Source organism: Microcaecilia unicolor, chromosome 1 (assembly GCF_901765095.1).
Source record: "Microcaecilia unicolor chromosome 1, aMicUni1.1, whole genome shotgun sequence".
In the NCBI taxonomy this organism is placed as follows: domain Eukaryota; kingdom Metazoa; phylum Chordata; class Amphibia; order Gymnophiona; family Siphonopidae; genus Microcaecilia; species Microcaecilia unicolor.
The window spans coordinates 760,659,227-760,686,230 of record NC_044031.1 but is presented as its reverse complement, the minus strand read 5'-3'; the positions used below and the strand labels follow the sequence as shown (position 1 = coordinate 760,686,230).

General features: G+C 43.7%; 1 protein-coding gene across 1 annotated transcript in view; it reads left to right on the top strand.

The window, feature by feature from the left end:
- SPG21 (SPG21 abhydrolase domain containing, maspardin) overlaps positions 1-27,004 on the top strand; it is a 91,797-nt gene that overhangs the window by 14,611 nt on the left and 50,182 nt on the right. The gene's annotated exons all lie outside the window — the stretch shown is intronic.

Here is a 27,004-nt window from a genome sequence, read left to right as displayed (position 1 = left end):
AATAAAAAAAGGTATCATCTTATTTTCTTTTCCATGTTTTATTTTGTTTGATTTCTATAGATTCTACATGGAATGTTGCTATTCCACTAGCAACATTCCATGTAGAAGTCGGCCCTTGTAGATCACCAATGTGGCCGCGCAGGCTTCTGCTTCTGTGAGTCTGACGTCCTGCACGTACGTGCAGGACGTCAGACTCACAGAAACAGAAGCCTGCGCAGCCTTCTTCATGGAATGTTGCTAGTGGAATAGCAACATTCCATGTAGAATCTCCAATGGTATCTATTTTACTGTCATAGTAATGCTTGAATGTTTTCACTTATATACACTGTCAGCTAGCACATTTGCTTATTTCCGATCTGACGAAGAAGGACAACCTTCGAAAGCTAATCAAGAAATGTATTAAGTTATGTCCAATAAAAAAGGTATCATCTTATTTTCTTTTCCATGTTTTATTTTGTTTTATTTCTATTGATTACCTTTAAAAGTGGACTAACACGGCTACCACACCTCTCTATTCCTATTTTAACCTTAGAAGCAGCCAGGAACTGTCCAGAGTGCATTTAAATGTCCTGTGTCTGTAAAAGGGCCCTACTGGAACGCCTGAGAATTGGGCTTCAGCTGAGTGCTAGTTATAGAGGAGAGTCTCAAGCTCGTGTGTGTCAGAGATTGACGGGGCAGGAGTTTTATGACCGGTTGTATGGAAGCAGAATTTCAACATTTCATATGTTTTAACCTTCTCATCTAACTACAGTTATGCCAAAAATTAATTGGGAGCTATATGAAGCATAAGAGTAGCCATACTGGGTCAGACCAATGGTCCATCTAGCCCAGTATCCTGTTTTCCAAACAATGGCTAAGCCAGGTCGCAAGTACCTGGCAGAAACCCAATTAGTAGCAACATTCCAGAACCCAAAAGAGTAACAAGATTTTAGAATCCCCAAGAATAGCAAGATTCCATGTAGAACCCCAAAGAGTAGCAACATTCCATGCAACCAATCCCGAGGCAAGCAGTGGCTTCCCCATATCTGTCTCAATAGCAGACTATGGACTTTTCCTACAGGAATTTGTCTAACATAACAGTAGCCATACTGGGTCAGACCAATGGTCCATCTAGCCCAGTATCCCATTTCCAAACAGTGACCAAGCCAGGTCACAAGTACCTGGCAGAAACCCAAATCTTGGGAACATTCCATGTAGAACCCCAAAGAATAGCAAGATTCTGGAATCCTAAAGAGCGACAAGATTCCATCCAGAATCTCAATATTCCATGCTTCCAATCCCGGGGTAAGCAGTTGCTTCCCATGTCTGTCTCAATAGCAGATTATGGACTTTTCCTCCAGGAATTTGTCTAACATAAGAGTAGCCATACTGGGTCAGACCAATGGTCCTTCTAGCCCAGTATCCTGTTTTCCAAACAGTGGCCAAGCCAGGTCACAAGTACCTGGCAGAAACTCATATTGTGGCAACTATACTACAAATCCCAGGGCAAGCAGTTGCTTCCCCATGTCTGCTTCAATAGCAGACTATGGACATTTCCTCCAGGAATTTGTCCAAACCTTTTTTAAACCCAGATACGCTAACCGCTGTGACCCTTACATCAGTGTAATTAATGTACTAATACTGAAAATCTCTTCTATGGGAAGAAAAGTTTGCTGTCTGTTCTTTATTCTCTAAGGCTGAAATGAGAGAGAACCTGAGGTGGAGAAGGAGAACACAAAGAAAGAAACCAAGGGGGGACAGAAAGTGACATGGGGCAGAGGGATTGTAGCCATAAGATGTGTCCACTGTCCTGCTTTTCTCTGAAGCATTTGGTTGATTATTGGCTATTGCTTTCACGCAACACTGCAATCAGAAAAGCGCTTCGGAGAACTAAATCCCTTCTGTACTTTTGCTTCTCAGTAGCTTTTGTGCATCTCCCTCTGCTTCCCTGTTTGTGCAAACAAAAGCTTTGGAAGAGGCTTAATGCTGAAATGCCACAGGGCACATCTGCTAGCCATTTTTTGCACTGTGACAAAGGGAATTGAGAAACTGGAAAGGTAAATGTGAGGCTTAGGAAAATAAGACGGGCAGAGGGTATGTGTATAATCTTCCAGAAAGCAGAAATAGGTAAACATGAGGGTTAGGAATTTTGACGGGGCTATGCTCGTGCCTGAGCACACAGGCAAATAGTATATGCATACCGGGGGCGTAGCCAGACTTCAGCGGGAGGGGGGTCCAGAGCCCGAGGTGAGGGGGCATGTTTTAGCCCCGCCGCCCCCTCGCCGCCACCACCACCAACTTTGACCCCCCCCCTCCCCCCCCCCCCCCCCCCCCCCCCCCCCGCTGACAACCCTCCCCCGCCGCCATCAGCTACCTTTGCTGGCGGGGGACCCCAGCCCTCGCCAGCCGAGGTCCTCTTCTTCCGGCATAAGGCTTCGTTCTGTTTCTGTGAGTCTGACGTCAGATTCACAGAAACAGAACAAAGCCTTGCAGATCAGCCAGGGAGGTCCTCTTCCGGCACAAGGCTTCATTCTGTTTCTGTGAGTCTGATGTCCTGTACGTACAACGTGCAGGACGTCAGACTCACAGAAACAGAACGAAAGCTTGCAGATCAGCCAGCGAGGTCCTCTTCCGGCACAAGGCTTCATTCTGTTTCTGTGAGTCTGATGTCCTGTACGTACAACGTGCAGGACGTCAGACTCACAGAAACAGAACGAAAGCTTGCAGATCAGCCAGCGAGGTCCTCTTCCGGCACAAGGCTTCATTCTGTTTCTGTGAGTCTGATGTCCTGTACGTACAACGTGCAGGACGTCAGACTCACAGAAACAGAACGAAAGCTTGCAGATCAGCCAGCGAGGTCCTCTTCCGGCACAAGGCTTCATTCTGTTTCTGTGAGTCTGATGTCCTGTACGTACAACGTGCAGGACGTCAGACTCACAGAAACAGAACGAAGCCTTGCGCCAGAAGAAGAGGACCTCGGCTGGCGGGAGTTGGGGTTCCCCGCCAGCAAAGGTAGCTGGCGGCGGGAGGGGGGGTCGAGAGGGTTGTCGGCAGTGGGGTCCAGGGCCCCGTGGCCCCACATAGCTACTCCACTGATGCATACTCTTTCTGGTGTGGCTGTTGGCATATTTTCAGCAGTAAAGTACACATGCACTTCATAAATTTATACCAGCTCTTTACTGTGCACAAGTTTCTTCTGGGTTCATTTTCACATGTAGGCTTGTGTTTTCAAAAATCAATAAGCAATGCAAATCTGTCCCCTGCCTCACCCCCGGGAAGAGCTCTTCTAAGTCCTGTATGTTTGTGCATATCAGGGAGTGGACTCTTACAGCACATCGTGGTTTTTAATGACCCGCTAAATGTTGACCATTGAGATTGCCAACATAATGCAAAGTCCACAATTAGGTTTTCTCCACAACTGCATTAATTTTCAACAGGAAAGAACATGCATATTTTTGCTTTTAAAACTGAAGCGCCTGCGCATAACTGTGCCTGCTAATCTGCGTGAGGTGTTTACAGAAAAAAAAACAAATAGGTGCGTACTTTGAAAATGCAACCCCACTCCCAGGAAAGCCTCCTACCGTGTGTGAAAGTGGGGATTAAATTCACAACAAGGCACCTAAAAACAATTTCAAAAAAAGCCCTTGGTTTATAAAGGTATTGCAGGTGCCCCTGTGTGAAAATGGCCACTGCAGCCTCTAGCCGTAGACTTGCAGGACTTGCAGTAGTACCATGAGAATACCGCTAGAGGTTGCAGTGGTCATTTTGAACCAGGAGCTGAAAGAGGCTGGATCGAGTGGGGCTTTCTCCTACCCCCGTCTACCACTAGACCACCAGGCCAGGTAAGGTTGGGGGGTGGCCTAGAGGGTGGGTTGGAACTGCTAGCAGGAGCCGGGATGGAGGAAATATAAACTCTCTCCTTATGCGGATCCTGGCTGGGGAACTAGGTTCGATTCCTGCTGCTGCCAGATGGTCTGCAGTAGGTTGAGATCCTGGGGAACCAGGTTCAATTCCCTCTGCAGCTGTGTGTGACCCTGGGCAAGTCACTTATTTATTTATTACATTTGTTCCCCGCGCTTTCGCTCATCACAGGCTCAATGCGGCTTAGTAACAAGAGAATACAATCTGTAGTATCAGAATCAGTAAAGGAGGTATGTGATAGGACAAATGAACAAGGAGTAAATGGGATAGAAGAGGTATGAGAGAAAGGATAGGTAAGGAGGTGGAGCGATAGTCGAGAAGTTAGGAAGAGCATGGAGGGTAGGAAGGTTGGTAGGAGATATTTTCTGAGTCGTTGTTAATGATTACTTGAACCGGTAAATAGATGGGTTGCTTATGTTTGCTTATGGTAGGTCAAGTCATTCGGGTAAACCTGTTTGAACAGATGGGTTTTCAAGAGTTTCCTAAAGGGAAGATATTCACTATTTGACAGAATGTATCTAGGTAGAGCATTCCAGAGTTGGGATCCCAGGTAGGAAAAGTTAGATGCATGGTAGGTTTTGTACTTTGGTCCTTTGCAATTGGAAAGGTGCAGGTTAAGGTATGATCGTGAAGATGTTGACATGTTTCTGGTCGGAAGGTTTAATAGATTGACCATGTAACTTGGTGATACTCCATGGATGATCTTGTGTGATGACCTTAAAGTTGACTCGTTCTCTAATAGGGAGCCAGTGAAGTTTCATACGGAGGGGTGTTGCACTTTCAAATCTAGGCTTCCCATAAGTCTAGCTGCCGTGTTCTGGGCAGTTTGAAGTTTTTTCATGATATGGGCCTTACATCCAACGAAGATACTATTACAGTAATCAGCGTGGGTGAGTACCGTGGATTGTACCAAGCTGCGGAAGGTATTCAAGGGGAGATAAGGTTTCACACGTTTCAACATCCACATCGTGGAACATTTTCTTGGTGATGGATGTTGCGTGGTCTTCAAAGGATAATCCAATGTAACTCCAAGGACTTTCAGATTGTTGGATATAGGAATTGTGACATCAAGAGTGGTGAGAGTAGTTGGGTGGAATGTGGAATATTGGGAAGAGAGGATTAGGCATTGAGTTTTGTCTTTGTTCAATTTAATTTTGAAAGCGTTGGCCCAAGAAGTTAGGATATTCATACCATTGGCTATTTTGTCGGAAATTTCTTCCAAATTAGATTTGAAGGGAATAAATATGGTGACGTCAGCATAGATAAAAGGGTTGAGACCCTGTTTAGAAAGGGACTTAGCCAGAGGAATCATCATAAGGTTGAATAGAATTGGGGATAGAGGAGAACCTTGAGGCACACCGCAATCTGATGACCAGGGAGATGATATTGCAGTAGATGACTTGACTCGATAGGATCTAGAGATAATAAAGCCTTCAATCCATTTTATAACATTGCCACCAATTCCCAATTTATCCAGAAGTCTAGTATGAATACAATGGTCGACCATGTCAAATGCTCCAGACAAATCAAACTGTAAAAGGAGTACTCTGTTTCCGAATGATATTTCTTGTTTAAATTTGGATAATAAAGTAAGCAATACCGTTTCCGTACTGTGGGTAGGACGGAAACCTGATTGAGACTCATGAAGGATGGAGAATTTTTGTATATATTCATTGACTTGAAAGGTCACTCTATTTTCCATCAATTTAGTTAATAGGGGGATGGAGGCCACTGGTTGGTAGTTGGTAACATCACTTAACCCTCCATTGTCCCAGGTACTACTTAAGTCACACAGGTTGGCTCCATGGCTTTCTTCTTACCGTGTCCCGCCCTCATTACTGCAACTTCTTGTTGCAGGGGAGGAGAGGATTTATTTTACCACATGAACAAAGCTTTTTTTTTTTTCATTCCCGTGGGGTGGTAAAAAAGTTTTGTTCCTTTGTCCACAGTAATTTTAGTTAGTGTTGCCATTACTGCATCATTCTCTAACTCGTGCATAATGCCAGGCCTGGCTCTAGTTAGGACACTCGGGTCTAAGCCTTCTTCAATAAAGAAATGCACTCTTTACCTTTGCAGTCTTCTATTCCTTTTGTTGTAACCCCTGGGTGCAGGGCAGGATTAACCCTTGGCTGGGCCCTAGGCATCTGTTATAAGTACTAGGGCTGTTCATCGATTTTGAAAGGTTTTATTGCACAATGGATCGCGATTAAAAATTTTAATCATCTGGCTGGTCGCATAAAGTGTCCCCCTTCCATTTTCACCTGTATAATGCAAAATATAGACTGCAGATGTCAATTCTCAAAACTGACATATTGTACTTCAGTTACTAAACTGAAAATAAAATCATTTTTCTTACCTTTGATGTCCGGTGATTTTATTTTTCTAATCATTTTATTCCCTGTCTCTGGTTCAGTTCCTCTATCTGTGCTCTGAACTCTATTTTCAGGGCCTCCTCTCACCTCACTATTTCTTTTCTCTCCTCCTCTCTTCTTCACTTTTTCCCCTGAAACTGAACATGTCCAAGACTGAGCTTATCGTCTTTCCACCAAAACCCACTTCTCCTCTTCCTCCACATTCTATCTCAGTTGATAACAGCCTCATCCTCCCCATCTCATCTGCCCGCAACCTCGGAGTCATCTTTGACTCCTCTCTTTCCTTCTCTGCGCATATCCAGCAGATAGCCAAGACCTGTCGCTTCTTTCTCTTAACATCAGCAAAATTTGCCCTTTCCTCTCTGAGCACACCACCCGAACTCTCATCCACGCTCTCATTACCTCTCGCCCAGAACCGATATACTCATATCACCCCTCTCCTCAGGTCACTTCACTGGCTTCCGATCAGATACCGCATTCAGTTCAAGCTTCTCCTTCTTACCTACAAATGTACTCAATCTGCTGCCCCTCACTACCTCTCTACCCTCATTTCCCCTTACGTTCCCGCCCGTAACCTCCGCTCACAGGACAAATCCCTCCTCTCAGTACCCTTCTCCACCACCGCCAACTCCAGTCTCCGCTCATTCTGCCTCGCCTCACCCTATGCTTGGAATAAACTTCCTGAGCCCTTACGCCAAGCCCCCTCCCTGCCCATCTTCAAATCTTTGCTCAAAGCCCACCTCTTCAATGTTGCTTTTGGCACCTAACCTTTATACCTTTCAGGAAATCTAGACTGCCCCAATTTGACTGGCCCTATTTGACTGACTGTACATTTGTCCTTTAGATTGTAAGCTCCTTGAGCAGGGACTGTCCTTCTCTGTTAAATTGTACAGCGCTGCGTAACCCTAGCAGCACTCTAGAAATGTTAAATAGTAGTAGTAGTAGTATAACATCTTTCACATTCAGCTTTCTGCCATTTTTCTTCCTCCTTATAGGAGAGAGCAGCATGATGCGATTAATCGAGTTAAAATTATTGGTGCGAGTAAAAAAAAAAAAAAGACTCTTAACGCGATTAATCGCGTTACATGAACAGCCCTAATAAATACACTTTTAAACTCCCACAAATAGGGACCTGCCTGGTTCTGAGTGCAGAAGAAAACCAGCAAAACAGGAAGCAACGGGTAAGAAGAGCTGCTCACTGACTCCCCCTGTCAGCTGGAGGACAAAACACATGGGGTGGGGAGAAGAAAAGACAGGCTCCTTTATTCAGCACCCCCATCTCCCCATTCGTTCAAGTGGTCGTGGATTGTTTTCACAGCTTTTGGGAGCCCATTCCATAGTTGTGCGCTCATGTAGGAGAAGCCGGCTGCGTAAGTTGTTTTGTATTTCAGTCCTTTGCAATTTGTAGGTGTATGTAGGATCTTGATGATCTGACTTTTTCTTATTGGTAAGTCTATGAGGTCTGTCATGTATTCTGGGACTACGCCATTTATGATTTTGTGGACTAAGGTGCAGATTTTGAAGATGATCCGTTCTTTGATTGGGAGCCAATGCAACTTTTCTCGGAGGGGTTTGGCACTTTCAGAGCGTGTTTTGCTGAATATCAGCCTGGCTGCTGTATTTTGGGCGGTCTGGAGTTTTTTTATGAGTTGTTCTTTGCAGCCCGCGTAGATTCCGTTGCAATAATCTGCATGGCTTAGGACCACTGATTGTATTAGGTAGCATAGTAACATAGTAGATGACGGCAGAAAAAGACCTGCACGGTCCATCCAGTCTGCCCCGTTGCTCTTGGGAAGAAAGGTTTTAATCGTTTGAGCTTCCACATAATATAATATCACATCTGCATAATATGAATGAAATAGCTAATAAGCACACAATTAGAACATTGCTACGATACTGATGCTTTTCTACAATACAGCTTACCATATAGCAGAGGAGCCAAATGCAGATAAATAGATAGGGATAGGATGCGTGGTACAGAGTCAATTGGGCTAAATAAATGGGTGGCTAAACTAAAGGGCAAACAAGTGAAAAGCCACTGCGGTCCCTGGATTCGGTAGCTTGGAATCTTGTTACTGTTTGGGATTCTGCCAGGTACTTGTGACCTGAATTGGCCACTGCTGGAGGCCTGACACTGGGCTAAATGTCCTGTCCTTTAACCTCAGCTATTTATTCCCTTACCCTTAATTGTTCTGTCTGTCTGCCTGTCTTAACTAGATTGTAAGCTCTTTGAGCAGGGACTGTCTTTTTTTTGTGTATGGTGTACAGCGCTGCGTATGCCTTGTAGAGCTATAGAAATGATAAATAGTAGTAATAGTAGTAGTAGTAGAAGCCTGCCCTTGCAGATCAGCAACGCGGCCGCGCAGGCTTCTGTTTCCTTGAGTCTGACGTCCTGCATGTACGTGCAGGACGTCAGACTCACAGAAACAGAAGCCTGCGCGGCCGCGTTGCTGTTCTGCAAGGGCAGGCTTCTACACGGAATGTTGCTAGTGGAATAGCAACATTAACATTCCATCTAGAATCTCAAATAGTAGCAACAGAATCTCAATAGTAGCAACATTCCATGTAGAATCTCAAATAGGCAATAGTCGCCTGGAATAGACTTCCCGAGCCTGTGCGTCTAGCCCCGTCTTTGGCCTTTTTGAAGTCCAAAATTAAAGCCCACCTCTTTACCACTGCTTTTGACTCCTAACCACTCCTCACTTGCCCTGTCCTTGTTCCTTACTTATTTATCCCCTTACCCTTAATTGTTCTGTCTGTTTACCTGTCTTATCTAGATTGTAAGCTCTTTGAGCAGGGACTGTCTTTTTTTTGTGTATGGTGTACAGCGCTGCGTATGCCTTGTAGCGCTATAGAAATGATAAGTAGTAGTAGTAGTAAATGGATCATTAGTCTGACCCAGTATGGCTATTCTTTTAAGTTTCAACATTTTTATTGATGACAAACACATTACACAACATTCAATATCTGGCATGAACAGAAAGGCCAGCATCATAATATCCACAATCAAACTAAGTGATAATATCCGTCATCAAACATTTTACCCATTTTCACCCCGCCCCCCCTTATCCCCCCCTCCCCAATGTACTTGTATTTCGACATTTTTATTGATGACAGAATATGACATTACATCGGTGTCTTTTTGGAAAACTGTGACTACCAACTAAACAATACATAACTTTATGATAAAAGCCATCCCCTCAGACCCTCCCCCGTCTCCCTTGTTTATGATTCCCCCTTGTCAACCAGATTAGTATAACCAGTCCTAGTAAAACATTCCTTTATACATTATGTATTGTGGCTATACCAAGTAAACAGTAACACCCATATCACTTCGGAACCTATAATTCCCAATGTCTTACAACATCAGCTTAACAACATCGTTCCTCCCCTCCCCACCCTCCCCGACCCAATGGCTATTCTTTTGTTATGTAAACAAATGGCTTCCCCAGTTGTAGGGTCCAACCAGCGGCATTATCCTCTGGGACCATTCTGAAGCAGACGAATAGATATGATCTCATGCTGGATTCATCAGAGGAATTCTTTAACCAGGACTAAGTGAAATGTTACAGTATTAGAGAGATGAGGACCCAATGTTAGTTGCACAACAGATGTATCCATAAGCCCTGCAGTTGGGAGGAGGTACTTGATCAACAGGGTAAATCCAAAGCCTCTTTCCCGTCTTCCTTCTTCCCATAAATGGACTCAAACATGTAAAAGAATATGAAGAAATACCACAGGATCTCTAGGAGAACTTGCTGCATGAACTCTTTCAAGATGGAATCTTGCCTTGTTCCACCAGAAAGTGGGTGATGATTTGCAATTGGGCTAACTTGAAAACCAATTCAGATTGAATGTGGAGGAGTGGCCTAGTGGTTAGGGTGGCGGACTTTGGTCCTGAGGAACTGAGTTCGATTCCCACTTCAGGCACAGGCAGCTCCTTGTGACTCTGGGCAAGTCACTTAACCCTCCATTGCCCCATGTAAGCCGCATTGAGCCTGCCATGAGTGGGAAAGCGTGGGGTACAAATGTAACAAAAATAAAATAGATACTATTGGAGATTCTACATGGAATGTTGCTACTATTGGAGATTCTACATGGAATGTTGCTACTATTGGACATTCTACATGGAATGTTGCTATTCCACTAGCAACATTCCATGTAGAAGGCTGCGCAGGCTTCTGTTTCTGTGAGTCTGACGTCCTGCATGTACGTGCAGGACGTCAGACTCACAGAAGCAGAAGCCTGCGTGGCCACATTGGTAATCTGCAAGGGCCGACTTCTACATGGAATGTTGCTACTATTGGAGATTCTACATGGAATACATTCCATGTAGAAGGCTGCGCAGGCTTCTGTTTCTATGAGACTCAGACTCACAGAAGCAGAAGCCTGCGTGGACACATTGGTGATCTGCAAGGGCCGACTTCTACATGGAATGTTGCTAGTGGAATAGCAACATTCCATGTAGAATCTCAAATAGTAGCAACAGTGGAGGAGTGGCCTAGTGGTTAGGGTGGTGGACTTTGGTCCTGAGGAACTGAGTTTGATTCCCACTTCAGGCACAGGCAGCTCCTTGTGACTCTGGGCAAGTCACTTTACCCTCCATTGCCCCACGTAAGCCACATTGAGCCTGCCATGAGTGGGAAAGCGCGGGGTACAAATGTAACAAAACAAAAAATTTGCTGAAGATAGTTCATGTATTCATTACTGCACTTCCCTTTTTAATGTCTTGAATAAGGCCAGCATGCATCGCTGTCGCTTGGTGCAAAATACAGCAACTAGGATAACTGGGAGCGAAAGGAACGATCATATCACGCCTCTTCTTGTTACAGTGGCTCCCAGTGGATGCTACAATGACTTCCAAAACACTGTTTAGTGTTTAAACTTTTCCATTTCAATCTTCTTGTGTACCTTGCTAATAAATTGGCAAAGTATGGTCTGAAAAGGGCATTGCATTCATCCCAAAGAAATAGTCTTGGCTATCTGGATTGAATATAATCAAGCTATCAACAAGGAAAAGGGCATTTTCATCCGTGGGTCCTCTACTTTGGAACTCTTTGCGAGCGTGTGAAAACTAAAATAAGGCTTCCTCTTTTTTTGTTCCAGCAATGCGTTAATTAATTTTTGCTATTTTTAGATTCTGTGCTTTTGTATTGTAGGTTTAATTGTTATACTATTTTGTGATTATTACATAAGTACATAAGTAGTGCCATACTGGGAAAGACCAAAGGTCCATCTAGCCCAGCATCCTGTCACCGACAGTGGCCAATCCAGGTCAAGGGCACCTGGCACGCTCCCCAAACGTAAAAACATTCCAGACAAGTTATACCTAAAAATGCGGAATTTTTCCAAGTCCATTTAATAGCGGTCTATGGACTTGTCCTTTAGGAATCTATCTAACCCCTTTTTAAACTCCGTCAAGCTAACCGCCCGTACCACGTTCTCCGGCAACGAATTCCAGAGTCTAATTACACGTTGGGTGAAGAAATATTTTCTCCAATTCGTTTTAAATTTACCACACTGTAGCTTCAACTCATGCCCTCTAGTCCTAGTATTTTTGGATAGCGTGAACAGTCGCTTCACATCCACCCGATCCATTCCACTCATTATTTTATACACTTCTATCATATCTCCCCTCAGCCGTCTCTTCTCCAAGCTGAAAAGCCCTAGCCTTCTCAGCCTCTCTTCATAGGAAAGTCGTCCCATCCCCACTATCATTTTCGTCGCCCTTCGCTGTACCTTTTCCAATTCTACTATATCTTTTTTGAGATACGGAGACCAGTACTGAACACAATACTCCAGGTGCGGTCGCACCATGGAGCGATACAACGGCATTATAACATCCGCACACCTGGACTCCATACCCTTCCTAATAACACCCAACATTCTATTCGCTTTCCTAGCCGCAGCAGCACACTGAGCAGAAGGTTTCAGCGTATCATCGACGACGACACCCAGATCCCTTTCTTGATCCGTAACTCCTAACGCGGAACCTTGCAAGACGTAGCTATAATTCGGGTTCCTCTTACCCACATGCATCACTTTGCACTTGTCAACATTGAACTTCATCTGCCACTTGCACGCCCATTCTCCCAGTCTCGCAAGGTCCTCCTGTAATCGTTCACATTCCTCCTGCGACTTGACGACCCTGAATAATTTTGTGTCATCGGCGAATTTAATTACCTCACTAGTTATTCCCATCTCTAGGTCATTTATAAATACATTAAAAAGCAACGGACCCAGCACAGACCCCTGCGGGACCCCACTAACTACCCTCCTCCACTGAGAATACTGGCCACGCAATCCTACTCTCTGCTTCCTATCTTTCAACCAGTTCTTAATCCATAATAATACCCTATTGTATACTGCTTTAACAGTTTGTACAAAGCAGTATATAATGTAATAAATCCAATCCAAAAGTGTCAGGCTCTTTGAAGTTATAATCATCAACATTAGAACTGATAAATACACCAAACCACATTCTCCCTATTGCGGACAACCTGAAACTCCTGGGTGTAACAATTGATCGAAATCTTAATCTAGGTAACCACGTGGAAAATGTTATAAAGAAAATGTTTTATGCAGTGTGGAAGCTTAGAAGAGTGAAACCTTTCTTCCCAAGGGAGACATTCCACAAACTAGTGCAATCATTGGTATTGAGTCATTTGGACTATTGTAATTCCTTATACACAGGATGCAAGGCTCAAACCATTAAGATACTCCAGACTGCCCAGAACACCGCAGCCAGACTGATATTCAGAAAAGCGAAATATGATAGTGCTAAACCCCTTAGAGAAAAATTGCACTGGCTTCCACTAAAGGATCAAGTTGCATTCAAAATATGCACCTTAGTTCATAAAGTTATTTATGGAGATGCCCCATCTTACATGTCAGACCTAATAGATTTACCAGAGAGAAACGACAAAAGCTCATCACGCACTTTCTTAAACCTCCATTATCCCAATTGCAGAGGACTTAAATACAAATCAATACATACATCTAGCTTTTCATACATCTGCACACAACTATGGAATGAATTACTGACCACTATAAGAAAAACACGCGACTTGATGACCTTCCGGAATCTACTGAAGACTTGTACAAAATGGATCCCCCATAACGATCTGACACCTCAACTACACCAGACACAATTTATATTGGAACTCTCCTAATTTGTCTATTTTAATTTACACCCTAATTACTGAAAATTATATCTTGTCCTGATATCATTATGTTATGTTTTATCTATTTATCCACTTCTTATTCTACATAATTTTCTTATGCACCTTCATTGCAATAATTCTGAAATTCTTCTTTATTAATATGATTACCATGATATTCCTATGCACCTTATCTGTTTATCTATACTCTGATTTTCTATTCCATCAATGTGATTGTAGTTGTATTATATTGTAAGCCACATTGAGCCTGCAAATAGGTGGGAAAATGTGGGATATAAATGAGAAGATTCAGTACTTATCTGGGCTTTTTAATATATGATTAGGAACCAAATTTGCACCTACTGTCACCTTCTGATTACCCATCAAGCTTTCCTTCACTCATCCAGGGCTGCTGAGAGACTGGGCCGGGCCTGGGGCAAGGCCGCTGCCGTCGCTGCCCCCCTCCGTCCACCACCGGGCTGGGCTCCCCTGAATTCAAATCATAGTGCCTCACCTCGACCTTGCTCCGTGTGAAAGAAGTGCAGCAGCGGCAGTCTGCAGATCGCCTCCCTTCGGGCGGGACACAGGGAGGGAAGGCCCGAAGGGAACGCTATGATTTGAATTCAGGGGGGCCCGGCCCGGTGGTGGATGGAGGGGGGGGGGCGGGTGGAGGGTTAAAGAAAATATATTATAGCATCCCTCTTCACAACAAAGTTTACCTCCAGCTGTTTCAGCAAAATGAAGTTTGCATCAGGGGCTCAAACCTTTGATTGTGTTCATGGTCTGTCTCGCAATGTGTAAGCACAATTCAGAAACACATTCTTTTTCACCAGTACATGTATATTAAAGGTATATGATTAGACTGTGAAAACTGCTGGGCTGTGTTTGCAGTGTTCTTGCCCATTGGCCTCCAGCCAAAAACTGGTCATGAAGCCATTTGCTAGATGATACCTTCATATAAAACTGTTTTTTCTTTTCGTCATATCTCTCTATATAAAAGGCAACACCAACGTTCTATGAAGCCTCCAGCCGGAAGTGTGAAGGGGGAGAGAGATCCGGTTTCCCCATGAGTGTCTGCCCCGCCCTCTCTGTAACACAAACAGTCAGTGAAGGAAAACACAGCAAAGCAGTGAAGGACTCAGGGGAGAGAGGGCAGGGACACACACACTCCCACATGCACACAGAAGAAAACCTTGCTAGCCCCCGTTTCATTTGCATCAGAAACGGGGCTTTTTTACTAGTTTACTACTAATGCCATCTTTTGCTTATTCTTCTCTGACTGAGAAGAATGAGCTTCTGAAAGTCAGTCAAGAAATGTGTTAGTCCAATTAAAAAAAAGAAATCCTAATCGTCATTATATATTTTTTTTTATTTTCTTGTTTTAGTTTACCTTGTATGTCTTTGCATTTAAGTGGTCTCGCACAGCAACAACACTGCTTTCTTCTAGGTTATATGTGAGCAGTATCTGGCAAGATGGTTCATGTGCTTATAGATCACAAAGCCCAGTCATCTGACAATGCTAGCAGGCCTCTGACATATAGCCAGTCATGTGAAAGTGCTCAGTGCTTCAGGGCAGGGCTTTGGCATAGTAGCTTTCTGATTAAGTGCTTCTTTTCGCAGTGCATTTTGCTTTAAGACATTTTATATAAAGAATGATTGTGTTCTTGTACTGTTTGACTGATTATGTACCTGAAACTCATTTTGAGGACAATTTTTAAAGCATGTAAATACTGGAGACCTAAAAATGCAGTGGATACATTCCTGGGGGCAGGTTTGCATAGTAAAGGAGTGTAGGAATAGTTTAGTGGTTAGAGCACCAGATCTGACATCCAGAGTACCCGGTTCAAATCCCACTGCTGCTGCTTCTGATCTTGGGCAAGTCACTTAACCCTCCAAAAATTGGATTGTGAGCCTTCCAGGGACAGGTTGCGTCCCTCTGTGCCTTTTTGTTTGGGGCTGTACCCCCTACCTTAGGTAGGTCATGTCCAGTGCTGTGCTGGAGGCGGCTCGGGAGAGCCATTTGTTAGTTCTTTTAAGAATTTTGGGAGCCGGTTGTTAAAGTAGCTACTTTAACAACCGGCTTCCAAAATTTGGGGCTTGTCGTGCCTCCTCTTGGCATCCTCCTTCTCTGTGGCACCATCAGAAAAAGCAGGCTGTTCAGCCAATCCTGAGGAGTTTCCTTCAGCCTGTCCCGCCCCCAAAAGGGAAGAGGTGCTGCATCGCAAGGAAAGCATGGATGTTGGATAAAAACAGAAAACTGGGTACTGTTAAAAAGTTGAAGCCAATTAGGTAAGTCTCTGTTTCCCCTTCCTCGCGTAGCTGTCGTTCTGCATATACTCAGAACAAAGCAAACCTATGATCTGCTGCATCCACATTGTCGTTTTTTATTGTTGGTAACATTTTTATTTAATCTCACTTATATTTTCAAACATGCCAGCTTGTGCAGCATATGGATGTACACAGAGGAAGTATAATAACGGAATAATTTTTCATAGGTAGAGTAGTACGGCCCCGTAAGGTGTCTCTATCGTTAGCACGACTTAAAAGGTTTGCACACCTACAGCGCAGCTTAGTAAACAGGGCCCGCAATTTGTTATAAATCGTAACCGGTGTGTCATTTGGTATGGCTGGTTATAGGGACACCCTAGCACTGCTATATTCTTGCAGAGATTTTTTATTTATTATTTATTTGTTGCATTTGTATCCCACATTTTCCCACCTCTTTGCAGGCTCAATGTGGCTCACAATACATCATGAATAGTGGAAATATATAAGAAAACAGACATTTAGTATTACAGAAGAATCTTGGGTAACATGATAATGAAAAAGCATGATAGTAGTATTACAAGCAAATATTATAGGACAATTCTGGATCTTTGTGGTATGCCTTGTTGAAGAGATGGGTCTTCAGTAGTCTACAGAAGTTAGTTAGTTCATAAATCGTTTTTAAGTTGCGCCACTAAAATAGACATCATGTTATGAGAATCAGATGCTCAACATTGAGTTTCTATCATATATGTTTATTTACTTGTTTATGACCTTTTTATATCCCACATTAAACATGAATTAGGTTACATGAATTAGGTTGAAACCTGGGAGCACTTAAAATCTTTTTTTTTTTTTTCCCTGCGCCTACATCAAAAGAAAAAGGTGGCATGCGGGAACTTGCTCCTTTTGTTTTGTGGATTGCAGTGGTTTTATTATAAAAATGCACTTTCCTTTTTTTTATTACTACTGTTTCACAGAGAGGTATTGAATAATGAGGAAAGGGCTTTCTTTATGCAGAAGTTCTGTCCAGCGTCAGTCTAAATGTGCCAACATTGTCCACTTCAACACACTATTAGCCGCCAAGTTCATACAAAGTTAATTATGTTCAATGGAAAATAAATCTGTTTATTTATTTGTTGCATTTGTAACCCACATTTTCCCACCTATTTGCAGGCTCAATGTGGCTTACATAGTACCGTCAAAGCGTTTGCCCAGTCGGTTGATAGCAAATACAAGGTTGTATAGTGATCGAATGAGGTATATGTGGAGGGTCGGAAGGGATGAAGATTGTGTGTTGTCCAGTACGAAGATTAGGCATGCTGTGTTGGTAGGTGAGGAGGTTTACGTAGGATCGTTGGGGTAGGCCTTTTTGAAGAGGTTGGTTTTTAGTGATTTCCTGAAGTTCAGGTGGTCATGTATTGTTTTCACAGCTTTTGGGAGGCCATTCCATAGTTGTGCTCTTATGTAGGAGAAGCCGGATGCATAGGTTGTTTTGTATTTGTATTTTGTTGGCTCAGGCTACCTACTATGTGAATATTCCATCATTGTTTCATTATTTCTACCCCACGCATTACTTATTATGGGCATTTGCTTTAAACTTTGATTGTTTTAATTTGTTTATCCAGACCTTACATGCACATGGTTTTGCTTTTTTAAACCCAAAGGTAAATCCTAAGGGTGGTTGAACAATTAGGTATAAACTGTTTCTGATTTTACTTGTTTTGGAGTGCTTTGTGCATCTGCTGTCTGAAAATTCGGAAGATGGAAATTAGAAAATAATAACATTTTGGATGTCCTCTGTAGACGTAGTTTACTTTTGAAATGTGTGTATCGCTGGAGTCATGTGATGTACTGCATGATATTAGAAGGCTTGTTGAAATACAGTACAGATAGGCTGCAGAGAATACCTTCTCCTGCTTTAGACTTAATCTCACCCACCCCTAGAGTGACACGTCTTATATAACCTCCCTATCAACCCACTCATTACTTTTACCTCACCCATTTATATTCTTCTATCACCTTCTCCCACTACTCCAACCAGAGTTACACCTAATCACACTGACCACCCTTCAACATCTTCAGTCCTTCTGTGACTGTTCTCTTGTGCTTGACTGCTTAAATATTTTAAATTTAAATGCTTTACTTTTTGTCTATTAGATTGTAAGCTCTTTGAGCAGGGACTGTCTTTCTTCTGTGTTTGTACAGCGCTGCGTACGCCTTGTAGCGCACTAGAAATGTTAAATAGTAGTAGTAGTAGTACAGTATTTATGATACTTAATTGTGCTTTCGGAGGGCAAAACCAGTGGGTGCTTGTTAGCTGTAGTCCATAAAATAGTTTTCAAATGGAAACTACTTTGAAGATTGCCCGAAGAAGCAGTGACCACTAAGGCTGTATTGAATATTTGTGAGAAGTCCCGGCATGCTGCTCAGAGCCATAAACATGCAGTGGGGAGCGGTAGCAGTCCATTTATTTGGCTGGTGGGCCTCGGCATCCCTGCCAGCGAAGGTATGCTTAGCGTGCCTTCTTGGAAAGGAGGGAGAGGAGAGGAATGCGCTCTCCCCCCTCCCCCCCCCCCCCCCCCAGATTGCAGGGCTGGCTACACCTGGATAGCCTGTTGTTAAAAATTTCCCAGCACACCACTGGCCGCGTCCCTTAATTCCTATTGTTTGGGGCTGTACCCACTGCCTCAGACTGCTTCCCTCCATGCCTTTTGTTTGGGGCTGTACCCGCCGCCTCGGGCAGGTCGCATCCCTCTATGCCTTGCCTGAAGTGTGAAGTTCATTAAAATTCCTCAGGGGAGTAAAACGCTTAATACCTTTAGCGAACTAGAATAAAAGGGCGATATCTGGTGAGCTTTGTATTCCCATATGGGAAGCAAGGTTCTGGATCTAGAGGCCGACTTGGAATTAGTGGCGGTCAAAGAGACGTAGTTCAAGGAGAGCCGTGTCTGAGATATAGTTATACCAGGCTGTACTTTCTTGGTTAAGGAAAAAGGGTGGAGGAGTGGCGTTATATGTTAAAGATAATATTAAAGCAACAGTACGGAAGAGGCACTGTGAGTTAATCTGGAAAGAGCAAATGGACAATGTATTTACATTGGTGTGGTATACAGGCAGGGGTGTGCTGGTTAATTGTTAACAGGGGGCTCTCTCTCACCAGCAAAGTAAAAGAGAATTCAGGAGGGGCCCAAGCCCACATTTTGGAATCCATTTGTTAAAGTAGCCATGGAGAACCGGCTCCCAAAATTCTTAAAAACTTAACAAACGGCTCTCGAGAGCCTGTGATAGCCTGCTCCAGCACACCACTGTATACAGGCCTCCATCACAGACAGAAGAAGTGGACCAAGACTTAATTGAAGACTTTTGGTTTGTAATAGGTGATTTCAACTTGCCAAATGTAGATTGGGGTGCCCTTCTCGCGAGCTCCTCTGGAAGTAAAGAGATCTGGGATAAACAGTATAAAATGTTTTTGTACATTTTTGGGATCTTACCGGGTATTCGTGACCTGGATTGGCCACTGTTGGAAACAGGATGCTGGGCTCGATGGACCTTTGGTCTTTCCCAGTATGGCAATACTTATGTACTTATGATCTTGGATTCTCTACCGAGAGAACTGTTCCAGCAGTTGGTAATGAAACCCACGCAAAATGGGACCATACTGGACCTAATGTTTGCAAATGGGGAGAGTCTCTGACATTAACAGTGGGTGACCATTTGGCATCTAGTGATCACTGGATGGTGTGGTTCAAAATAAGACGTGTTGAGAGGGTTTATTCCATGGTGAATGTTTTAGACTTTAAAAAACTAATTTTATCAAGATGGGGAAATAGTTAAAGGAGCTGCTAGCCGGATGGGATCAGCTTGGGGAAGTAGAGAAAAGCAGTGGGGAAAACTGAAAACAGCTATTTTAGGGGCAACAAACCTGTGAGGAAAAGACGGCTGCTTTAGTTCTGAAAAGCAGTAGCTGAAAAGGTAAGGGGAAAGAGGTTAACCTTCATAAATTACAAGACGTCCACAGAAGAAGATAACAGGCTACAATACCTGGAAAAGCTAAGAGCAGCTGGTAAAATAGTCAGGCAAGCAAAAGTGTCAATGGAAGAAGAAATAGCCAATAAGGTAGAATTTGTGGTCAAGATATTTTTAGATATGTAAGTGATAGGAAAAAGTGCAAAAGTGGTATTGTGAGTCTCAAAGATGAAAGAGGAACAATGCATAGAAGCTGATAAGGATAAAGCCGAATTGCTCAACAAATCTCTCTGTTCTGTGTTCACAGAACAGACAGAGGGTGGTGGTAAATGGAGCTCACACAGAGGAAAAGGATGTTACAAGCGGTGCACCACAGGGATCAGTCCATGGCCCGGCTCTTTTTGACATCTTTGTGAGTGATATTGCGGAAGGCCTGTCGGGTAAGATTCACCTCCGTGAGGATGAAACAAAACTGTCTAATAGGGTAGACATTTATTTATTTATTTGTTGCATTTGTATCCTACATTTTCCCACCTATTTGCAGGCTCAATGTGGCTTACAATGTTCCGATATGGCATTTGCCATTCTAGAGTAGAAGATAACAATTGGTGTTACATAGAAAACATGGATGACATAATAGAATTAGGCAAACAGATATAGGCAGAAATTAGTTCAGAATATAAGGTAAAGTGGTGATGTGTTACATTTACAATTATTGATCGTTGTGGTAAGCCTTGTTGAAGAGATAGGTCTTCAAAGATTTACGAAAGTTAATTAGTTCGTAAATTGTTTTTAAGTTAAGCGGCAGTGCATTCCACAGCTGCGTACTCATGTAGGAAAAGCTGGACGCATGTGTTAGTCTGTATTTTAGACCTTTACAGCTTGGGAAGTGAAGATTAAGGAATGTGCGAGATGATCTTTTAGCGTTTCTTGGTGGCAAGTCAACCAGGTCTAGCATGTAGGCTGGGGCATCTCCGTGAATGATTTTATGAACTAGAGTGCAAACCTTGAACACGATATGTTCTTTAAGTGGAAGCCAGTGTAACTTTTCTCTTAGGGGTTTTGCACTTTCATATTTTGTTTTTCCGAATATAAGTCTGGCTGCAGTGTTCTGGGCTGTTTGAAACTTTTTGATGATTTGTTCTTTACAACCAGTGTATAGTGCATTGCAGTAATCTAGGTGACTCAGCACCATTGACTGTACCAGATTGCGAAAGATGTTCCTTGGGAAGAAAGGTCTTACTCTTTTAAGTTTCCACATCGAATGGAACATCTTCTTAGTTGTATTCTTCACATGACTTTCAAGTGTAAGATTTTGATCAATGGTTACTCCGAAAATTTTCAAGGTGTCTGAAACGGGAAGGGAGAAGTTTGGTGTGGTTATGATGGTGAATTTGCTTGTGTTATGTTGTGAAGAAAGTATAAGGCATTGTGTTTTTCCTGCATTAAGTTTCAGTTGAAATGCATCCGCCCATGAATGCATGATTTGGAAGCTTTGGTTGATGTCATTGGTGATTTCCTTTAAATCATGTTTGAACGGGATGTAGATCGTGATATCATCTGCGTATATGTATGGATTGAGGTTTTGATTAGATAGAAGCCTGGCCAAGGGTGTCATCCCTGATGGTGTGGTTAATATGAGGAGGAATCTAACAAAGCTAGAACAATGGTTCAGAAATTGTCAGCTAAGATTTAATGCTAAAAAATGCAGTCATGCACTTGGACTACAGAAACCCAAGGCAGCAGTGCCCTTTAGGAGAAATAGTTTTGTGCTCAAAAGAAGAGCAAGACTTAGGGGCATAGGAGCCGACTCTGTGGGTGTTGTGGGTGCTTGAGCCCCCCCCCCCCCCCCCCCAATATTGAGAAAATTCTTTGTGTCCAGGGAGGAGTTATTTACATTGGGCTTAGCACCCCCAATAATTTTGAAAAGTTGGCTCCTATGCTTAGGGGTGATCACTTCTGATGATCTTGTGGCCAAACAAGTAGAAAGGATGAGGGCCAAAGCCAGAATGATGCTTGGGTACACAGGAAGAGGAATGGCTAGCAGGAAAAAGGAGGTGATAGTGCCTCTATACAAGTCTCTAGTGAGGCCCCATTTAGAGTATTGTGTGCCGTTCCGGAGACCACACCTTCAAAAAGATATAACCAGGATAGAGTCTGACCAGAGGGCAGCTACCAAAATGGTCAGTTGTCTTCTTCATTAAAGCGGCAGGGATCCTCCATGGTCACCGGGCCCTGCATCAACAGGTTCGGAACCAGAGGCAAAGGGAGAGGGGCCTCCGCCAACATCCGCCGAACGCCTAGGCCAATCCGGGGCAAAGAGAATCACCACTCCTTGATGTAGCCGAAATCACAGGAGGACTCGCCCTATCAAGGGCCAAGGAGGGAACACATACAGGAGGCCCGGGGACCAGAGTTGAGCCAACGCGTCCAACCCCGCCGAGCGAGGATCTCTCCGTCTGCTGAAAAAGCACGGGACTTTGGCATTTGCACTTGACGCCATTAGATCCGCTACGGGCGTTCCCCATTTGGCACAGATCTGATACCTTTCAGGAACATGATTGTCTCTATCAGTTGCCTCTCCTTTTAAGGTAGACATGTTTAGATTGCTAAGCAAACCCCATGCCATTTGGATGAACCTTCCCTAGTCTGTTTTCAACTCTGTCTATATCCTTGTGTCTGGTTCTGTCTGCCTTCTTCTACAACACTTGGATGAGGTTCCCTTAATGACCCACAGTGGATAGATCAGGTCTTCTTTTATTTTTTTTTACTAATCTATATATATAAAAGGCACCTCCAATGTTCCAATGAAGCCTCAAGCCGGAAAGTTGAGGCGCCCGAGATATCCGGTTTGGCCTGCAGTCAGTGTAGCTCCGCCCTCGCGTCAAAACGCGATGATGCAGAGGGCGGGACGGGCCTGCAGTCAGTGTACCTCCGCCCTCGCGTCAAAACGCGATGACGTAGAGGGCAGGGAACGCACGAGTTCCAGAGATTCAGTGACAGCAGCGGGGAATCCCACACATTCAGTGACAGCAGCGGGGATAGCGCTGCGAACTTTAATCACAAACTCGCAACCAAGTGACGGAGGGAGGGAGAGGGGGGGTGTGGAACTCGGAAGGGAGGGACGGAGGGGGGTCTGGAACTCGGAAGGGAGGGAGGATGGTGGGCGGGAAATTACCTTGCTAGCACCCATTTCATTTTTTCCCAAAACGGACATTTCTTACTAGTTAGGTTATATTTTGAATTTTAAAATCATGATAAAAGATACCTGCAGAAAAAGCAAATAGCTTGAAAATGTGTTCTGTGTGTACTTATGGAAGGGTGAAAGGCTGCCAGTCTTTCTTGAACTAGAATCTGATGCCTTTCACACCAGAGTTTGAGCTGATGCATTGAACTCTTAGTAACATAGTAACATAGTAGATGACGGCAGAAAAGACCTGCACGGTCCATCTAGTCTGCCCACGATAAACTCATATGTGTATACCTTACCTTGATTTGTACCTGTCTTTTTCAGGGCACAGACTGTATAAGTCTGTCCAGCAGTATTTCCCGCCTCCCAACCACCAGTCCCGCCTCCCATCACCGGCTCCGGCACAGACCCCGTATAAGTCTGCCCTCCCCTATCCTAGCCTCTCAACCACCAACCCCTCTTCCCCCAGCTTAGCTTCTGTGGATCCATTCCTTCTGCACAGGATTCCTTTATGCCTGTCCCACGCATGTTTGAATTCCGTTACCGTCTTAGATTCTACTGATCTCTTGCACTCTGGTTATTTTCTGAAATAACAAATGTCAATAAGAAAACAGTTAAATAGCCCACAGTATCAAGGAGAGGAATTGGCTTTGCTCATCACATGCTGCCAGACTGAAGGGGCCTTGCAGAGTCCTTGCAATGTTCTGCTCTCCTGCCTCTGATCTCCACTTTCCCTTCACTGTGTCCTTAGAAGTGATGTAGTCTGCAGTTTACAACTGGTTTGACTAGTGTTAGTGAGCTCTTTAGCCTTGGGGCTGATTTTTGGAAATTGTTAGAGAAACATGACAGTAGATAAAAGCCATATGGCCCATCCTCTGTAACCCCTAACTCTTCCTTTTCATAAGGGTTCCCACGTGCCTGTTCCATGATTTCTTAAATTCTGACAAAGTCCTTGTCGCCATAACCTCCACCAGGAGGCCGTTCCACACTTCCACCACCCTTTCCATGAAATAATACTTTCTTAGATACTTCCTAAGCTTATTCCCTCTTAACTTCATCGTATGCCTCCTCATTCCAGAGTTTTCCTTCTGTTGAAAAAGACTCACTTCCTGTACATTAATGCCCCTAAGATATTTAAATATCTCTATCATATCTCCTCTCTCCCAGCGTATACATGTTGACGTTCATAAGCTTGTCCTTATATGTTGTATGACAGAGATCTCTTACCAATTTTGTAGCCGCCCTCTGGACCGACTCCATCCTGTTTATATCTTTCTGTAGGTGCGGACTCCAGAACTGCACAGACTACAGTAAATGGGGCCTCACCAGAGGCTTATACAAGGGCACTATCACCTTTTTTTTTTTTTCCTGCTGGTCATCCCTCTCCTTATGCACCCAAGCATCCTTCTGGCTTTGACAGTCACTTTTTCTACTGTTTGAAAGTTTTAAGGTCATCAGACAAAATCACCCCCAAGTCTACTACTACTACTATTTAGCATTTCTATAGCGCTACAAGGCGTACGCAGCGCTGCACAAACATAGAAGAAAGACAGTCCCTGCTCAAAGAGCTATGTAATAAAAGTGAGCCAAGTATAGGACAATCAAGCCATTGTGACATCACTGATGAGGTTGGCTCTTATTGGTGGCCTGAGGCATTATGACATCACAATATCACCTCTGATTACAAGAGACTACTACTACTACTATTTAGCATTTCTATAGCGCTCCAAGGCGTACGCAGCGCTGCACAAACATAGAAGAAAGACAGTCCCTGCTCAAAGAGCTATGTAATAAAAGTGAGCCAAGTATAGGACAATCAAGCCAGTGTGACATCACTGATGAGGTTGGCTCTTATTGGTGGCCTGAGGCATTATGACATCACAATATCACCTCTGATTACAAGAGACTACTACTACTACTATTTAGCATTTCTATAGCGCTCCAAGGCGTACACAGCGCTGCACAAACATAGAAGAAAGACAGTCTCTGCTCAAAGAGCTATGTAATAAAAGTAAGTCAAGTATAGGACAATCAAGCCATTGTGACATCACTGATGAGGTTGGCTCTTATTGGTGGCCTGAGGCATTATGACATCACAATATCACCTCTGATTACAAGAGACTACTACTACTACTATTTATCACTTCTATAGCACTACAAGGCATACGCAGCGCTGCACAAACATAGAAGAAAGACAGTCCCTGCTCAAAGAGCTTACAATCTAATAGACAAAAAATAAATAAAGTAAGCAAATCAAATCAATTAATGTGAACGGGAAGGAAGAGAGGAGGGTAGGTGGAGGCGAGTGGTGGTAGACACACAGACCTACCTCAGCCCCTATAGCATAATTATTTCTGACTTCCATTGAGTTGAAAAAAGTAAAAAAGATACTCCAGTCATTTTCAGGAGGTATTTATTTATTTGTAGCATTTGCATCCCATATTTTCCCTCCAATTTGCAGGCTCAATGTGGCTTACATGATGTCCCTTTCATCCTTCATACACAGAAGCACTTCACCCCCTATATTATACCGTTCCCTCAGATTCTTGTGACCCAAGTGCATGACCCTGCATTTTTTAGCATTAAATCTAAGTTGCCAAATATCAGGCTGTTCCTCCTACTTCGCTAGGTCCTTCCTCATTTCATCCACACCCTCCGGGGTGTCCATCCTGTTGCAGAGTTTGGTATCATCTGCCAAGAGACAAACCTTACTAGACAGCCCCTCCGCAATATCGCTCACAAAGATGTTAAAAAGAGCCGGCCCAAGGACCAATTAAGGATCTTATTCTCAAGGACCGATCCCTGCGGTACTCCACTGATAACGTCCCTTTCTTCAGAGCAAGCTCCATTTACCACTACCCTCTGTCTATTTATTTATTTATTTATGGTTCATTTATATCCCACATTTTCCCACACATGCAGGCACAATGTGGCTTACAGAAAATTAGGAGGAATTACAAATTATGAAGATACAGATAAAGCGAAAAAAGGTTAAACAAGGGGAGCATTGACTAACAGCGGAAAACTAAGCAGGATGGGGAACGTAAAGGGGAATATTAATCAGCAGGGGAACAAGAAGAGTAGGTTGCAACTAAGAAGTAAGTCTTCAGTAATTTCTTGAAGAGAGTGTGGTCCGTTTGCATTTTGAGGTGCCTCGGCAGAGCATTCCACATTTTTGGGCAGCAATAGTGGAAAGAAGAGGAAAAAAAATCATCTTGTATTTGACGCCCTTGCAGTTTGGAAAGTGGAGTTGAAGATATGACCGGGCAGCAGGCACAGAATTCCTGAGTGGAAGATCAATCAAGTTGAGCATGTAGTCCGGGGCAAGCCCATAAATAATTTTATGGGTTTAAAGCACAACCAATTTTTAACCCAATCAGTTACTTTAGGTCGCATACTGAGGGCACTCAATTTATTTATCAGTCATCGGTGCGGAACTGTGTCGAAGGCTTTGCTGAAATCTAAGTACACCACATCTAGCGCCCCTCCCATGTCCAACTCTGTGGTCACCCAGTCGAAGAAATCAATCAAATTTGTCTGACATGACCTGCCTTTAGTGAAGCCATGCTGCTTTGGGTCCTGCATTCCATTCAGTTTGAGAAACTTCACAATCCTCTGCTTTAGAAGCGTTTCCATTAGTTTACTCACCACCGAGGTCAGACTGACAGTTCTGTAATTCCCAGCCTCCTCCTTACTTCCACTCTTGTGCAAAGGGACCACATCCATCCTTCTCCAGTCCTCTGGGACCATTCCAGTCTCTAAGGAAGCATTGAAGAGGTCAGTCAGCGGAGCCACCAGAACTTCTCCGAGTTCCTTGAGCACGCTCGGATGTAGCCCATCAGGTCCCATCGATTTGTCTACTTTTAGTTTAGCTAGCTCCTCATGAACATAGTCCTCTGAGAACGGGTCTTGTTCTCCCATACATCCATCCCATTTAGCCTTTGTTTTCTGCAGTCCTACCCCCGGCCTTTCATCTGTGAACACAGAGCAGAAATAATTGTTAAGCAGTTCAGCTTTATCTTTATCTACCACATATTCCTCCCCCTCAGCTTTGCGCCTCACAACGCTATTATGGTGGCACTTCCTCCTGCCACATAACTGAAAAACGTCTTATCTCCCAGTTTTACTCCAGGTGACAGTATCTGACA